At 41.6% G+C, this 18,968-nt stretch overlaps 1 long non-coding RNA gene across 1 annotated transcript; it reads right to left on the reverse strand.

Moving 5' to 3' along the window:
- Positions 1-397: 397 nt before the first annotated feature.
- Positions 398-1,242, reverse strand: LOC129642307 (uncharacterized). The gene is made up of 2 exons (XR_008709610.1): positions 844-1,242; positions 398-753 (listed from the first exon to the last, which is right to left on the reverse strand). It is a non-coding gene; the product is annotated as an uncharacterized LOC129642307 (long non-coding RNA).
- Positions 1,243-18,968: the final 17,726 nt, after the last annotated feature.

The raw sequence follows: 18,968 nt of genomic DNA on the forward strand, positions 1-18,968 counted from the left end.
CATGACCTCATAAATGCATTAACAAAAGGGCAGAGTCACTCCTGCCACACCCTAACTTCCAGGGGGAGGGTTGGGAAAAAGAAGGTGAATATGAAGAGTAAAAATTAATTTATTTTTGTTTTTATTTTCCGATCTTACTTCTCAAGAAATTTGGGGACAGGGGCTTCCTTGCATCTTACCTGGTTTTGAATTTGTTTCAGTCTAGCTTTGGGGTTGTGGTTTCTTTTGCAGCTGTCAGTCTAGCTTCTATTATATTCCATTTCAAAACCAACATTTTAAACCATTATCTTTTAGATGGCAGTCATATGGGAAAGTACCTGCTATAAATTGCTGGAGAGCAAAACTTTTAGTTTCTATGCCCACTGCTATTTTTTTCACACTAAGTGGAAAGAGTGCCTTGCTTCAGTTTTCTTAATTTTTTATTAGCCTATATGAAGCACCAGAAAGGCAGTGTTTGACAGGGAGGTTACATGCAAAACGCAAAGGTTAGGGAGTACGTGAATTATCGGTACATATGGTCTGGGGTTTGGGTATTATGGAGACTTAGCAATCTGGAGTATTTCATCTTGATTATCAAGCCCTCTGGAATGCTTCGGGTGTCTCTCCACAGGGTGGAAGAGAAGGGAGAAAGCTGGCAGAAGCCCTCCCTTCCCACCCAGTTTAACTGATTGAGACAGGGCAATTTTGTTGGAAAAGTCTGCTGGCAATCTGTAGGTCTCAGCTTGCTCCTCTCTGCCTTGCTGAGAGAGAGAGCTGTTGGAAGAGAATCAAGGCATGAAACTTTCGCCGCCCTAGTTTAAAGCTTATGAAAGCAAATGATCTCCCGGGCACTAATCCTTTCACCTTGGTAAACATGCAACAAATCTCCACAAAAGGAGAGACATCGTGTTTCTCCTCCTGCAGCAACTCAGATACCTGGAGGCTCCAGACTGACTAATAGGTGTCTCCTGAGTCTCCACGGAAGGAAGAAACATCCTAAGAAAACAAAAAAGACAGAAGTTTGAGGGTAAAAAAAAAAATCACGAATTCCCATAAAGCCCAAAGTTACTCTGACAAGAAACCCTGCGTTATTTCTCTGTCCTTACCACACAGATAAAGATAGTTTGACAGAAATCAACACGCGTTGCTAATAGTCATTTTGCTTTATTTTTAAACTCACAACAGGATGTCAGGTTTTGTGTGGTTTTACTTTTTAATCAACCCCATCCTTCCCTACTTACTGGCAAGACACCCTCAGTAACTTGCTGTGTCAGGGAGGGGCTGGGAGAGGCAATATATTAAGCTCAAACTGAAGGATTTTTCCCCCTGTAGACCTGTTTACCACTTTTAATTATTGATTGAAAACTGTTTGCAATGAATAGAGATACATGCTGAAGGGAGGGGATGAAACACACACACCCAACCTAAAGATATCCGCCCCCCCCTCCGCCCCCGTGAGTCCTACATTTCTTTTAAAATATTGGTATGTGTATGTGAGGACATTTGGCAGTCTATACCAGTGCTTTCATCTCTGGAAACCTAATATCAGGTCAAACCAGTGGTTTTATCAAACCCTTATCAGCGAACAGGAGCATGAAAAACAGCATTTGATATATAGTCCCTAGAGAACATGGTGAGGCAGCTTGGCACCAAGTTACAGGAAAGCTCCAATTATGGATGTTATACCAAGATTGTAATCAATAAAGCTGTGACTTTTCCCCACTAGGGAGGCATCACTTGGTGAATTACCTGAGCCTGTTTTAAAAAACCAGGCTTCTGGGCAGTACAGGAGGGGAAGGGGAGAGGAGGTGAGGGGGGTCACTCTACATCTGATCCTAACATCTTTAAAGAGAATGAAAGAAATTCACTGCAGGAACAAAGCTAGGCAACCATCAGCATGCAAGCGCCCTTCCTGAGCAACAGAATGAAAAGCCCACCCCCTCCCAGGGTGAAGACTTCATCAAAGAGCAAAGCTAGTTTTATATTCTCCCTTTCGCCCTCCTTCCTCCAGTGTCATGTTGAAAAATCCTTTGAAAACTTTCACTGTCACCCACTAAAAACCATTACCGGAGGTTTGGGAATGACCATGGATTTTCCACCATCTACAAATGGGATAAATGTGGCTGGAGAAGTGAATTTTTTTTCCCCTTGGTCCCCCAGAGACACTCCGGGACACCGAGGACCCCAGATTAAGATGTATCATGACGTCCTGACAGGCGGTCACTTCAAAGCCTTGGAAAGGAATCTCTGTATTACAGAAGGAAGGGAAGGGGGTAAGGACCGGAGGAGGATGGGATCAGAGAGCAGACCAAATCTCTCACATACAGAGGAGGTCCTCTGAAAGCTGGTGAGGTGACCCCGGGAAGGGCAATAAAGCACCCAGTTTTCCCGAGAGACCTGGAGAGACCTAAGACCACAGTGTAACCTGAGACGAGCTCCTTGAGGGGCTCAGGGCTCGCTGTCTCCTCCTGTGTCATCAGCTCGGTCCCTGCACCATTGGACACCTCTTCCCCTCGTGGGGCCGTGCTATGAAGGATGAAGGAATCGGGGGGAGGGGGGGGGCACACGTGGCCTGTCCACAACTAGGCTCTCTGGGCAGAGTCAGAGGTCCTCAGGGCATCGTGGGGCCTGATTCCAGGAGCTCAGGAAGGTAATCAGGTCAGAGCAAGTGTTGGCCCGAGGAAAGGAGAGTGACAGAGAGAGGCTCCTGGTGCTGAGGATACTGAGAAGCCTTAAAATAAAGCCACTGTCTCTCCCATTATATTCAAAAATGTGACTCCTGAAAGAGCATGCGGGAGAGGTGGATGCTTGGGTTACCCACACTGCACCTTCTCTCATCCGGTTACCTAAAAACCAGAGCTTTCTTCACCGCAGCCTTTGACAGAATCTTCCAGGTCACTCAGTTTCTAGCCCAGAGGTTTTCACAAACAGATTATCAACCAGTGGCATAAGGACCACCAAGTAAAACCTGAAAGTCAAGAGTTGAAAAATACTTCCCAGGCCGAAACCTTGATATTCCTTTTCCGCTTCCTCTCAACTCACTACGCATCCACCACTGCTCATCCATTTCACCGTTATTTGTTTATAATGAGATTGGCATGTGGCAAGATTGGGAATATTTGTGTTTTTCTTCTGAACCTGGTGACTTTCCCCCCAGTCAGCCAGAGGCAAGCACATAGCCTTGAGGAGAAGTCAATTTGGGTATTTGTTTTTGATTTGTAAAACAGTCTCTAGAGAATCAGAAGAGCGGGCCTGAGGGAAGCAAATAATCAAGTTCCGGCCATAAAAATAGAACCGGTGATAGAAAAGGTTGAGGCAGGACGGGCCTAGAGGCCTCAGAAAAGAGGGGTCACAGCGCACCCCAGAGAGCGGCTTTGCACGAGCGGCGTTCTTGGAAAACTGCAAGCCACCTCTCAGGATGCCGGGAGCACAGCCGAAAGGCTGGGGTGAAGACCCGCACGGGGTATTCACTGCCATGCCGCGGAGTGAGGACCGCAGTTCAAGGGCTGCCGGCGCATCTCCATGAACCCACTGCAGAAGGACCCCTCAGTGTGCCTGGGACGCTCCAAGCTCATCTGAGCTGACTTGCAAGGACTGCTACCTTCTCCTTTTGCCCAAACTCCAAACCAGCGTAAGTCCTCAAAACAGAAAACAAGGTCGCTTACACCTGGGCATCAGTGGTGGTCTTGAATTGTAGAGGGAAACCTCAGAGTGAGACGACAGCAAAAGAGGTGTTGCAACTTGTCGGAGCCTCTGTGCCAAGCATTTTGCTAGCTGAGACTGAAAAAGCCTAACACGCAGATGTGACTCTCAAGCCCGTGTAAGAGGTTTAAAAGACAAAAAGGTGGGAGAGCAAATAGAGAACCATAAATGTAGAAAGACTATTGCAGTAGCTGTAGGAACGTAGACAAGAATCTTGACATCAGAGTTGTTGTTTCTACTGAGTCTTCAACAGTTAATAGACTTTAACCACAAGGGAGGTGTATTAGTTTCCTGTTCCATTCAATATGGATCTAAAAAGCCATACTAGCTTTTCGGCTCCTGCTGAAGTTTCTCCTGCTACTGAGTCAGTTTAACATCTCTCTCTGCCCAACCCTACTTTCCACACCTCCTTGGAGGTCATCTGTCACCATTCCACCAGTGTCTGCTCATCTCACACCTGTGACTGTGTGGGAGTGGGGTGTCCCTTTATGAACAGCTGCTGGAGGAAGAAGTCATGGATGGTTTAACTTAGGATGCAGTTGCAAACCAAAAACCGTCTGCCATTGCACTTTGAATAGACTTCCCTTGTAGCTCAGTTGGTAAATCTGCCTGCAATGCAAGAGACCTGGGTTCGATTCCTAGGTCAGGAAGGTCTCCTAGAGAAGGAAATGGCAACCCACTCCAGTATTCTTGCCTGGAGAATCCCATGGACAGAGGAGCCTGGAAGGCTACAGCCCATGGGGTCGCAAGAGTCAGACACAATTTAGCAACTAAACCACCGTTGCACTTTCAAGGTAGACCTAAAAGACATCAGTGAGGAGCGTCTCCCACTGGAGCTTCAGGTCATGCTACTGGTGATCTACGTTGTGTGGAAAAGAAAGTGGCCTGGGGAGGGGGGCAAGTAAAGTGTCCCAAAGTGGCAAATGATAGTCAGGAGCCTGGAAGGAGAAAGGTTGAAAGATCAGGGACAGTGAGGCAAAGAGGTGTGTGGGCAGCTTGTGTTAATGCCCACCAGAGATCAGGCACCCCAGAAGAGGCTCTGGTCAACACAGTGACAAGATGACTTGGCCAGGGGACATTATACAGTCTACACCATCAGCCACCCCCATGCTGAAACAATATTTGTATGAACAGAGTAGCCGTATTGGCAGGAATGGAGGATATGATGGTCCAAGATAACCACTCGCTACAGGTTATCTAATTGCTCTGCTCCTGAATGGACTGTCTGCCAGTATCAAAGACTAAAACTGAGCCCCAACAGTGTTATCATCTCTTGGAGAATTAAAACATCATGTGGCAGTCAATGGCATTGGACCTCTCCCATTCTGCAACAGGTAGTAAAATAGAGTTGACTCCAGAATAGAAGTCCAGTGTAATAGACTTGTCACCAAAAAATGTTTCAGTGTTGGCCTTGGTTGATGGCAACAATTCTTCTTGCCTGTCATTGATTAAAGCAGAATGCTTTCTGAGAGGGAGAGAGAAAGTGTCTTACCATATTTTAAACTACTTCTTAGGCACTTTGGGCTCCTTAAGCCCAGTGACTAGCAGGTCAGGAAATGCTTTCCCCAAGGAGTCATTCATTTGAAAATCAGTGGACAAGTACACCAGCTATGACCTGAGAAGGGCAGGGTGACCTTTTAGAGCTAAAATGTGAGTCAGAGTTAAGGTCTAGGTAAACCACCTAGACAGAGTGCAGGCTGAAGCTGAGGAATCCAGAGGGGTGGTAGAGGAAGGAGATGATATCGGTTGCAGGCCTGACAATACAGGCTCTGCTGCGGGGGGAGGCTATAGTTCATCTTGGAATCCTAAGGGAGTCATTCTCGAATAGGGAATACAAGGCAGGTGGATCTGAGTAGCACACAGCATGCAGGATTTTAGTTCCCCAACCAGGGTTTGAACCCACACCCTCTGCAGTGGGATCTTCACCACTGGACCACCAGGGAAGTCCCTGAGAGCCCACAGATGAGTCGTTTCTCGGAGATTACCCTCAACTGAGGGAAGCTGCTTCACATCCAGTCACCAGTCAGTAGGCAGTTACAAAAGCTCAGGCCCGTCACCTCAGTCCAAAACATCTCAAAAGAGTCACCCCACCCGGGAGCTCCGTGTGAGTGTAGCTGAGGCTATGTTGCAGCTGCATTGGCGTTCAGCCTCTCTCCACACAATCCTGTGTCACCCTTCCCATTAGACGTGTCTTTCCCAAGACCACTCCCAGTAGACCAACTGCACGCAAACCTCCACTGCCTTTGGCTCCCCCATGGAACCCAAATTATAACAATTGGCTTCTTGCATCTTTGGTTTTGGCACCATTGACCTATTAGAAAGCCTCCGTACATGTATCGCACTATATAAATAAAAGCTCTGGTATCCTCACTTGCTTAAGTTTGACTGCCTCATAAACAAGACCATGTTACTGAGCCTTGTGGTTCATAATTCCTAAGTCAGTCCAAAGTTATTTATATATTAACAAAATATGATACACCTGTAAGAACTCCAAGGAATGTGGTATTTTCTGTCTGGATCATAACATATTTTAGAAAGAACTTATTGTGCACCCTGCCGTCTTGCAAATATTTACCAGAAAACAATCTGTTAAGTTTTGATCTCTCATTCTTTAGCCATCTTGGACTTAGTGCTTGGAATACCCATTGGCCTACAGGTAGTAACTGAAATGCCATTATTACAGAAATAAATATTTGATTACATGGTTTATTTAATGCAATAAAGCTTCTTCTACTCCTGATATTAAAATGATGGCACATCTTATCATCAGTTTTATCTTAGAGTTGAGAGAATAATAGTAATAAGAGTTTATAGAATATTTCCTGGGGGCTTCCCAGGTGGCACTAGGGGTAACAAATCTGCCTGCCAATGCAGGAGACATAAGAGATTCGGGTTTGATCCCTGGGTCAGGAGGATCCCCTGGAAAAGGGAGTGGCAACCACACCAGTATTCTTGCCTGTAAAATCCCATGGACAGAGGAGCCTGTCTGGCTACAGTCCATGGAGTCACAAAGAGTAGGAAATGAATGAGCAGCCAGCATTTTCATGTTATAAACATTTCTTATAATGTATCTTTCAAATGTATCTTACCATATAGTGCCCTATCAACAAACAATATTCCTTATCAAACTGTCATTAAAGACAAGAATTCAGGAATCAGATGGTGGTTTTCCAGAATCAACTTGTCAGATAATTTTTCATCTCAGTAACTTTAGTTTCTTCATTTTAAATATCCCACGTTTTCCACAGCCAGCATAAAACATTAAAATCTTCACGTTACCAGTTGGTTTTATGTGATTTCTAGACCCATTGCAATTTCTACTGAGACGTCTCGTAGATGTTCCTCAAAACTACCCTCAAAATGTGTCACAGGCCGATCAAAGTTAGAAGTCGTGACTTCCCCTTCCCTCCGCCAAAAAACGCATTCTTCTCCAATCTCAGAAAGTAGCAGCGCCACGCACCTTGGTGCTCAAGTCAAAATTCTGTCTGATCCGTCCTTCCCACTCAGACAGCAGTCGCCAGCGGGTTGTGTCCCCTCCGTGCCCATAGCGTGTCCTGAGCCTGCCCGCCATTGCCACTCTCCCTGCGGCCAAGCTGCCATCACCTCTGTCCTGTAGCAACCCCCAACGCAGGCTTTGCACCTCCATTCTTGCCCCCTTCGGGACACACAGAACCATCCAGAAAACCTTTCTTTAGTGCAAAGCCAAATAGATTGTGATTCTGTTCTGCTCCCCAATTACTCCTCATTGATTATAGAACAAAATAAAGCCTCCTCGCCCAAGCCCTCTGCCATCTCTCTCCTCCCTACCCTCCTGAGCTCACGTCGCGTTAGCTCCTCACTCGCTAGCTCCAGACCCCTTGGCTTCTGGGGTTACTGTGGCTGTTTTCAGATAGGACAGTTTCCTTTCTGCCTGGCGACGCTCACTCTGTCCCCTCTGCCTGGGACATGCTCCCCGTGGCTTCCTCTCGAGACAGCTCTTCATCAGGGTCTTAGCTCAGGTGTCACCTCCTCAGGGGTTTCCCAGGCCAACTCGAAAGTAGATTGCTTGTCTTGTTAGGTACTTGTTAGCAGATTTCCTTGTTTCTGTTTTGTAGTCTGATCACTATCATGCATTTTAATTTTATATTTACTGTTTCTCCCTTACTGGTACATGAAAATGGGCTATCTATATGAATAATACTATAAATATATGTGTAGGTATTTATATTTATGCATTTATTTATATGCATGAATATAATATATATATTGAAAAATGCAGGGGGTTAGTAGTGCCAACCCTCCAGACCGTCGAAAATCCAATTATACAGCCCTCTGTTACCCTCAGTTCCTCCTTATCCCTGGTTCCAGTCAACCATTGACCATGAAGTACTGTAGTAGATATTTAGTGGGAAAAAAAATACATATAACTGGACCCATGCAGTTCAAACCCATGTTGTTCAAGGGACAACAGTATTTCTATGTAACTATATGCTTATAAAATGTATCACACATAAATACAACATATTATATATTTAAAATAATATAAATGTATAAATGAATGAATACTATCTCAGTATAGGGGGCAAGGAGTTTAGTCTCATATAAACACTGAGCTTTAAATCTAATAAAATATGTATTGAATTAAAAGTGTCTCCATCAAAAGTACAAAATATATACTTCTGTGTTATTTCCTCATAATGATAGACTTATACTCCAAACCATATTTTTCGAATTCCAAGATAAATATATTTTCTCATATTTTATTTTTCTATACATTTAATTCATGGTTTTACTTAATGCAATAAGGTTTCTTTTACCCCTAATACTAAAGTGATGATGCATCTTATCATCAGTAATGTCTGGAGTTGAGGGAATAACAGTAATAACAGTGTGATAAATGCTGAAAGCAAGAAGGAAGCCCCCGCCTTATGAACACCTGACCATATGGCACAGGTAACAGAATTACAGCAGGATCAGAGGTTGCAGGACAGCCTTTTCTGTGTTTCTCTGACTGATTTTGACTGAGGGAAGGAAACTGAAGCCCTGACTGTGAGCTCGTCAATGCCATGCTCCAACCAACCAATGTAGATAATACCTGAATCAGAAAGGAAAAAAATAAATGTGAATGCAACTTCAGCAATATAAACAAAATCTTACTAAATTGTGAAGAAAATTAAGATTTTTTTGAATAATAGTAGCTTTCGCCTATGAATGTTTTTGATAACCTTATTGGTATCTCAAATTGTCCATATATACAACTTTTTTCTATTTTACTTTTTAGAAAGTGAGAGAAACCCATAGTACTTAATTTTCATGTTGAGGCAGTGTTAACACCTAAGGAGTGCAGAGAGAATGCAGGTTCCCACCTCTTCTGCTGCTGTTAGTCAGGTGGAGAACATTTAATTAAAGAAGTGAGATTTAATAATTTCCCATAGTCCTGTTATCTGTGATATGAGCATAAACTACCACCACCTAAAAGATAAAGCCCCAGGGTGTCATGGGAAGAAATCAGAAACAGTATTCTTTCTCTCCCTCTCACTTCTGAATGACCAGTAGGAGGCAAGGACAGGTACGTTTTTCAGATGACTGTAGAATAACAACCAACTACATGTTTATCAGCCCTAGAACCAACGCATTCCCTAGACCTTAGGGTAGTAAATGGGCTTTACCTTGCATGGTTATCCTGCAGTTCTGGTTTGAGAAGAATCTCTAAGGTCCAGCCAGGCCTAGAAAGAAAGAGTATTATCAATTAACAAGTTGAAGCAATTTACGTAGACTATACTGACCAGAACTGGGAAATTCCAGGCATTAAGTAAACCTGGTATTTAACCAGTGTGTGATGTTCTTTATAATATGGGGAAGCGAGGGGAATGATATAGGAAATTAGAAAAATTTACTCTCTGATCCTACAGCTAACAGTAATATAGTTTTAAAAAAGGATACTTTTGACAAAATGTTCTTAATATTAGTTTTGAGTGCCAACAAGCCACATATTCCAGGTGCTGAAGATTGGTCAATAACCACAACAATAACATCCTGCCCTCATGGAGCTTATATTCTAACAATAAAAAATGTCAAATAAGTATATAGTGCTCACCATGTGCCAGATTTTGTTCTAAATGCATTTCTAATGTTATTAGCTCGCTTAATTTTTCACAAGAACCCTACAACATGGGTGCTGTTGCTTCGTAAAGTCACACGGCAATTTGGAGGTAGGACTGAGTTTCTCACACACGTTTTCTGTCTCCAGAGCCCGTGTATTAACCACTGCTTTCTATGGCTTCTTCCCAGCTGCACTGCTTCTCATTCTAGTAGGTACTGGACTGTGATGGTGAGCAAGACAGAAAAGTCCCTGCCCTCACAATAACTCACATTCTGGAGGAGGGAGGCAGGCTATTCTACTCAAATTATCTCAGATAGTGATTAGAGGTTGGGATAAACCAAAGGAGAGTGATATCATAAAAAGCAATCAGGAAATGGTTCTCTAAGGAGATTAGAACTCAGTGATAGATGGGATCACACAGCAGAGTGGGAACAGGGGAAGCAACTGGAGCAGAGGCTCTGAAACAAGGAGTCAGCTGAGCAGGGCTTGGGAAGGGGGTGTGCGAGACGCAGGGTGAGGAAGGGCAGGAACTGTGTGAGATCAGCAGAGAGAGGGGCCACAGCCAGACCACGGAGAACCCTGCAGCTCGTAAGGGACGAGAGTTTTGTTCTCAGAGCAATGATAAGCCCCTGGAGGGTTTTAAACCCATAGGGATACAATATAATTTAGGTTTTTAAAAGGAAAGGAAAAGGGTAAAAAAGGAAATATAGAAGTCTCTGACACATGCTATTTGGCATTTGTCTTCACTTGCTCATTAATTAATTTTCATTTTCTAATGTTTCCATCTTCTAAAATAAGCTTAAAGTGGGTGGGTTGTTATCATCCTACCCACACTTTTCCGGCATATGCTCATTAGCAGAAATGCTCTACCGTGGAACTTCGGAGCAATTTCTCCAAGCCCCAAGAAGAATTATAAACAGAACCAATCCCCAACGTGGAGGCAGGGAGCACAAGGAAGGACAGACAACATCACACTGAATACCAGGACCGTCCTTAAAGAGACGTAGGGACCTGGAGGCCCCCTGGTTCCACGCAGCGGTCCCTTTCCTTTGTTTGGACCATGGCTGTTGTCCTGAGATTTGGGGGCGAGGGGCGGGTTTGGTCTTCGACTGATAACGCTGAAGTGGTATTTCACTAGCTCTTTGTCAGGGTGACATTCAACAGACTCCAAAACCAGAAGCATACAGGCACTGGCCAATCAGGGCAGATGCTGTCTTTAGCCCTGGGACACGGGGCCTCTGCTCCAACAGGAGTTACACCTCGAGTTGCTGAATCCTGGGGAGGTCTCAGGGGTCCAGGGTCTGAGGGAAGACGGCCGAGGGCTGTGGGTAAGGGAGACAACTCAAGACAGTGGCTATTTACCAACTAGTTCAGACGTCATTCGGTATTTTAACAACTCTTAACAGCCACACTGATATTGCTGTCTACATTGCACCGTCTCCAGAGCCTGAGCGATTTAACAAAGAGCATTCCGAGCTGGGCGTGTCCAGCAGAAGCAGGCAGGAGCTGGTTTCTCATAAAGTTAGGTCAAGTCTTTGCTTCAAATATTTGGGCTGTTTACACAAGCACAATCAAATGTATTGGCTGGGAATTCCCCTCGCTGTGAGAGAACAGACTGGTTCCCATAGTATATTTTTGCTGGACTAGCTAGCTGTGTTTCAAACCAGCCCTATTAGGAAAACACCACCCACCTCAGTCTGGTCAGCCTTGAACCAGACTATTGTCCTCACGCAGACTCGGGGTCAGAGTACAATAGAGCGGAGTTTGCCAGTGAACACTCGCTTGTTAGCCAACACTTTGGTAATAAAGGCATTGTAGCAGACACACTCACAGTTATTATTCTCGAATGCCAAGCAACACAGCATCTACCTTGGACAGCTTGTCAGAAGCACATTTCTTTCTCTCAAAGAGTTTTTATAAATACCCACACCCCAATTTGAAATAATCAGTTACAAAATTTCTGATACAAGTGAAAGACACCACTCCATCTTTGTAATCCTTAAGCCAGATGACTTTTCAAGTGTCTTTAGGTGATTATAATTTGTATAAATAAACATACCAAAATATAATGACACATTCAGGCCCATGAGATACAAAGTAAATTGTTTTATTAATAGATAATTCTCATGGTGTTTTGGGACCTCTTTTTGCTGGAAGTGCACCATCTATCAATGCAATGTCTAGTGCTGTGATTTCTTCAAAGACTTTTTTGCTTCCGGTATACTGCTGGTATTTTTCTTTTGCAGGGAAAAACTGGGAAAACCATTTACATTAGCCTAATTTTAAGATCTTTGTAACATTTTTCTGGCTAGCTAATACTTTTACAATAAGGCTATTTTTTCTCTATAAAAAATAATAATATAATAAATACTTTTTTTTCTGGAATAGTGTGGAAAATTTGGCACCGTATGTTCTTTTCACTCATGATATTTTATGTAAATGCCACCGTAGTCTCTTTTTAAAATGATAGTTTATTAAGTCCATAGTCATGAAAGTGAGTTTCTATAAAATTGTAACCACAAAAATACATGTCTACAGTTTTTGTTTTCATTTAAATCATGATTATTCCTTTTTAGCTGTCAAGCCCAGTTTTTATTCTGTTTCGTATTACATTAGCAGTATAACACAAATTTAAGAATGAAAGCATGTTCACAGATCAAAGCCAATTTTAATGTCTAAATCACTTGAAAAATTGATTTTAAACATTTCAATCTATCATACTTAAATGAAAAGAACAATTAAAAGACATTAGTTGCTTTTTAGACAAGAAGCATTCATAGAGGTTCATCTAAATTAGCCTTTCAATTCTGTCACTAACTTGAAGTCATATTTTGCAATGCAAAAAAATAAAGATGGGTCATATCCTCAATCATTACCTCATCCAAACAAACCTAAGGAACTCACTAGCCTAGGTGCCTGAAATTAACAGCGTAAATAACTCAAAGCACATCATCTCCTAGTACTTGCCCATAATAAAATCTGTGCTTCCATACTATACAATTTTCTTGTAATTAGTTCAACACATTAATCACATCAAGGGTATTTTAGGCAATTGTCCAAGATGCATTGGCTTTTGATGGGTATTTGGTACTTGTTTTGCCAACATCCAGCCTCCCTTCTTCACCAGCCCTAAATTTCATGTCAGCCTCTGCCCTTCCTTCAGTCTTGGTCTCCAAACAACTTTAAGGCAGCCATCCACCCCTGGCCATGGCTGTTGGTTCAAGGATAGGATGCGACCAACACTACTCAATCAGTGAAATTCAGATTTGTCGTAGGAAATGCCTTTTACAGCTTGCTGGTTTTCCACTGGGTTTATTCTAAAATGATGAAAACTCTGAAACCAGCGTAGCTTTTGGGCCACTGCTAGAACTGAGAAAAGAGGGAGCAGACGAGAGGCAGAGTTGGGGAGTGGAGAGAAACCTTTGACATTATTTGGGCACGGATGTCGGTCATTTCCCCTTGCCTAAGCTGGTTTCAGCTGAGTTGACTAATAGCCTGTGTCTCTGGAACCAATTTCATTGTCTTCTAAAAGTGTATGTTCTAAGCACTCACTAGGGAGACCTGAATGCCAGAGATTATGGCAGCGATCCTCGTCAGCTCACATTTATTGCGGTTTTGCCATGTACCAGGCACTGTCCTAGTTGCTTCAAATTTATTAACTTATATAATCCTCCTAACAACCTAGAAAGCGAATAATGTTATCCTTACATTACAGATAATAAACAGAGGCACAGAGATTAAGATCACACCTCTGTAGATGATGGAGCTGAGATTCTATCCGAATCAGTCTTATTCAGAACCACTGCTCAAGATTGCTATGCTGTAGTGCCTCTTGAAGGCTACTTGAAGACACTGTCCAGAAATAAATTCTTAAATTTGTATGTATGACTATATAGTATATAAGTGACTTTTATATTAAAATGCCCTGTTAAATTAATGGTTGCTGCTGCTGCTGCTAAGTCGCTTCAGTTGTGTCCGACTCTGTGTGACCCCATAGATGGCAGCCCACCAGGCTCCCCCGTCCCTGGGATTCTCCAGGCAAGAACACTGGAATGGGTTGCCATTTCCTTCTCCAATGCATGAAAGTGAAAAGTGAAAGTGAAGTCGCTCAGTCTGTCCGACTCTTCGCGACCCCATGGACTGTAGCCTACCAGGCTCCTCTGTCCATGGGATTTTTCCAGACAAGAATACTGGAGTGGGGTGCCATCGCCTTCTCCGAATTAATGGTTAAGTTCCTGTTATTCCTATTTTACAAATGCAGGAAAAAAATTCAAAGATTAATGGGTTTATTTACCCAAGGTCATTAAACTAATGAATGGTGAATTCACATCTCCTTCCATGCAAAGGAAATTTGGATCAGAAAATAGTTTCCCGTTGGCTCTTTTCTATGGAGATAAATGTTTGAAACTTGAATGAAAATAACTGGTTAAAATCATCCTCTGTAACTTAACAGTGTAAAGGGTACCCTCTGGGCTATCTAAGAGACATCCACATTAATGATCAATTAAGATTATAATTTTATTTTATTTGCACTCTTCAAATTGATACCTAGCTCTCCTGAAATTATTTCCTTCTTCCTTAAACATATTTTAATTTTCAACATCATTATTCCTGAGTCTGACTCCAGAATTGGATGAATGAGAATATGTAGCAATTATAGCACAGTGAAGAAATCAAGATAGAAAGTATGTCTCACCGAGTCTTCAAGTACCTTCCACCTTTCCTTTTCACATCATAGGAAGTCAAGAAATAATCCCTGTGTTGTCTGTTTACCTGGGAAAACAAAGGTATGGCTTTACAGAGTCTTAATTCTAGAAGGATTGATATGTCTTCCCTTGACCAAAAAAACAAAGCAAAATATGCCCTTGTTTTGAGTCGAATTATGTTCCCCGAAAGGTATATGGAAGTCCTAACCAGCCATACCTCAAATGTGACTTTACCTGCCTGCAGTTGTGTAATTAATTAAGACAAGGGGAGGTCATACTTATGTGGGGTCGGTCCTTAATCTAACATAACTGATGCCTTTATAAGAAGTGAAGGAGAGATACACTGAAGGAAAATGACCCTGTGAAGACCAAGGCCAAGGTTGGAGGCTGGCTGCCACAAGCTAAGGAAGGCCTGGGGGTCCAAAAACCTGGAAGAGGCAAGGAAGGATATTCTGCTAGATATTTGGAAAGAACGTGGCCCTGCCAACACTTTGATTTCAGACTTGTAGCCTCCAGAAATATGAAAAGAATAAGTGTCTGTGGTTTAAAGACACTCATCTGTGGGATTTTATTAAGGCACCCATAGGAAACTAACACACTAGTCTTCCACTATCAAAAACTTGTCAGAATTTATAAATAGATAGCAAATATATGAGATGTGTTGCTGCTGCTGATGCTAAGTCACTTCAGTTGTGTCCGACTCTGTGCGACCCCATAGATGGCAGCCCACCAGGCTCCCCAGTCCCTGGGATTCTCCAGGCAAGAACACTGGAGTGGGTTGCCATTTCCTTCTCCAATGCATGAAAGTGAAAAGTGAAAGTGAAGTCACTCAGTCATGTCCGACTCAGTGACCTCATGGACTGCAGCCTACCAGGCTCCTCTGTCCATGGGATTTTCCAGGCAAGAGTAGTGGAGTGGGGTGCCATTGCCTTCTCTGATAAGATGTGTTATATATCTACAAAAAATAAGCGATACATTTTGTAAAGCATGTAAGATTTGAGTGAGAAGCTTTAAATTTTGAGCATAGGGAAAACAATGAAGATACAGAGAAATGGTTATTTATCATTTGACTTTCGGGAGACAATTGATAGAAGCATAAATCTCCATTTAAATTCACGTGACTATCTCCATATTTTAGGTAGTTGATGGAAGACAATAACAGTTTTCAAGACAAAGTACTAGTTAAATCACTTCAGTGATTTTAAAAGATTCCATTCGTCCCCCAAATTATTTCCAATCCATTCTTACCACATTCTTATCTCAGGAAAATTACAGATCAAAGCCCTTCAGAAGAGGACTTTTACAAATGGATACTCTTGGTGTTCCTAATTTCAACTGCTTGATCTATTGGACATGTCCTTTAAACTCTAAGCCACAAGCTGATTTCTAGCACCATTATTCAACTTCCAGTGTATTAACCCTGCCTCCTCTTAGCTCAGCCAGCTTTCTTCAGTCTGTGGGACGAAAGCACAAACTTGATATGACCATTAGGCTACGAGTGGATGAGTGGACACAGGGGCATTTTAGCAAACACTTGTCTAATCTTGAATTGGTCTCTAAGAGTGCTGCATTCTAGCCTCACTGCTTGTATTTTTTTTCAAATACACGGTATCGTTGAGCCATTCCATGAATAAACCGCATTCCCTCTTGCTATAGCAAGCAAGATGCCAAACATCCTTCGTTATGTTGGCCAAACAGTTGAATTTTCTCTGACAGTAAAACAAACAGAGGCCTTAAGCAGTGGACTCATCAGTTTGTAAAAACCTAAAGGGGTCCCTCAGTCTCATTTCCATCAAAATTGGTAACATCTGGTAAGCATCCTCTAACATTTAAAAAGACGTTTTCAAATAATACCATTCCGCAGATTTAGGTATGTTGTGTGTGTTTTGCAGATTACTCTTCCTGGCAGGGTTATCAAAATATAGTTCTGCTTAGAAACTGGACTTTCCACACGTAGGATAAACATTTTTCTGGCTAATTCAAATCCATCATGCTCTGTGCTTACAATAGCTAGGCAAATAGGAAGATCTGAGCAACTGGCACTGTCTTCAAACTCTGCGGTTGCCCATGACTGTGCTGAGGCTCAGAATGCTTTTTGAATGGGTGAAATGCAGGTTTGGCTTTCATAATAGAACGATTGTACCTCACCCCTACCTATGAGTTTCTGGTTCAGAACTGTGTCCTGAAATTGCTTGTGACCCAGGGCTTACTATGGGCCTGCTTAAAACATCTGAAATTTTGACAGATCTCACAGGAGAGTTGAAGGTACTTCCTTCTTCTGGATTCTGTCCTGTATTAAGCTAGCTCTTCCCCAAGTGGAATACTTATCCTTTATTATCCAAGCCCCTGCATAATGGATTAATATTATGTCCTCAACCTTCAAAGAGCACTGGTTCAAGAAGGGTCATCTTGAACAATATTTCTATAAGATGAGGCTGGAGTTGAAGACATTGTTTACCTTATTATTAAAAGTCCCTTGTACAAAGATACACATAAAAAATTCTTCTTGAATTTACATTCTGAAATAAGTTTTTCTCCACAGACTAATACATATGCTGGCTTTGGGATTAGAGAAGGGAGCTTATATAGTCAGCTTACTTTCCTCTTGCCTTGGATGCCAAAAATTTCAAATCATTTCAGTGATCAAGTAAATGTTCATTCCTCTACTGGACCCAGTGACACAGTACCCTGTTCCTTCCTACATGTGTTTTATATAGCTGCTCACTTATATTTGTCTCATCACATGTTATGATTCCTTTTTACAGAAGACTTCAAAAGCATTTTGGATGTTAAGTCTGGTAATTAATCCTGAACACTAGAATGCTTCTCTATAATTCTTCTTTATTTCTTCATTTTCTTAAAAAGGGATTTCTAAAGACCCTTCAGGGAACTAATATGTATAGTCTTCCTTGGGAGTACAGGGACAAAGGAAGAACAAGAATTATCGCACTTCGGTGTTACATTAGCAAAGTAGCAATGATATAGCAGTCAGGATTCTGACTTACCATCTATGCGTTTGGACTTGGTGATCCCCAGAAGTATATAAAATTCAAAAAGAAACTGAAGATAAACTCATGGTTTTTGCTCTTTTCCACAGAGCATTAATAGCTTTTAGAACTGAAATTGTTTTATTAATTTGATTAGGTTGAAGGAAAATCCAAGGCTTCTATGAATAATTCAAGTTGCTGTCAGATCCTAGAAAGCCTTATGGAAAGTAGTGTTATACCTCAGAAATGCCCCCACAAAAGACCATACATTTAATTTTCAATAACGTTGATTTATAGTTTTATAAGGAAAATAATAAATATAATGAATTACCTCCATATTTCCTGATCTCAGTCACTATAAAATAACTGCTGTAGTTTTACATTTCTAGTGTGAAATATTAAATGCATAAATCAAAACAAAATTATTTTTCATCTTAGAGAGACTGGTTCCTGAGACTGACAAATTCATTTTATTTTAAAATTAATGTTTTAAGAAAAAAAATCTCCACTGAATCTCTACCAACTTTAAAAAGAATAAAAGAGCTTTCATTTTACTATTTTGCCTATGATGTCTTCCACAACAGGTAATGTGTGTGAAAAATTATTATGGTTTCTACAACTCTGAACTTATCAGAAGCCAAATTACACTTCCTTCCATGAATCATTCTCCTTTCTCACTTCCTTTCTCATGGCATTTCCTTTTTCCACAATTGTTTTACCCCCAGTTGCCACCCAGAGATAAGCGTCACCCACAATATGTTTCTCTAATGCCACCAAATTGGCACTTTTATAATTCAAATATTTCCTTACAGGTACAACTAAGTAACCACATAATGAGAAGAACATTATCAAATAAGAACAATTCAAGAGAGATTCAGATTTTCAAATAGGTAGAAACAGATGCATTCACTTTTGCATTTTCTCAATTTCATCCTCTAAATTTCATTGAGAACAAGAAACAGTATTTTGCATCCTTGATTAAAAAGAGTAAATCTAATTATAAGAATTCATTTTCACATTTAAATACCTATCAGCTTTTGTAAGTGTTCAACATTCAACCATAAGAAGCTTTCAGAGGAGTAATGAAGGCTGAATACTAAAAAGTGCCAAATCCTTGAACAAATGGGTAACTCTGGGCTAACAGGCCAAGAATAAAAATTAAATCCACCTAAGGACCAGGATATCGAAGCCTGGAAATAAGCATAAGTGAAATACTGTCTTTAAGGCTCACTTTACATCCTAGAAACAGAAGAATTAAAATAAGCTTTTTAAAAAAGTTCATGTGTTTACATGATTCCTTAAGCTATCATATATGTTTTTGGTCAAATATGAATGCAGTTCACTCACTGATTATAAAACCAAATAAGCTTATAGGCAAATCGTCTAATTTAAAAATACCTGCTTGTCATGTGGCTAATTCCAACGTGAAGGAGTACAGACCAACTCCTACATGAAGAAGGTTGATGCGAATAAGACAAGGAGTCAATGCTTCCATTTTAATCTTTACAATAA

Source organism: Bubalus kerabau, chromosome 1 (genome assembly GCF_029407905.1).
Source record: "Bubalus kerabau isolate K-KA32 ecotype Philippines breed swamp buffalo chromosome 1, PCC_UOA_SB_1v2, whole genome shotgun sequence".
NCBI lineage: Eukaryota > Metazoa > Chordata > Mammalia > Artiodactyla > Bovidae > Bubalus > Bubalus kerabau.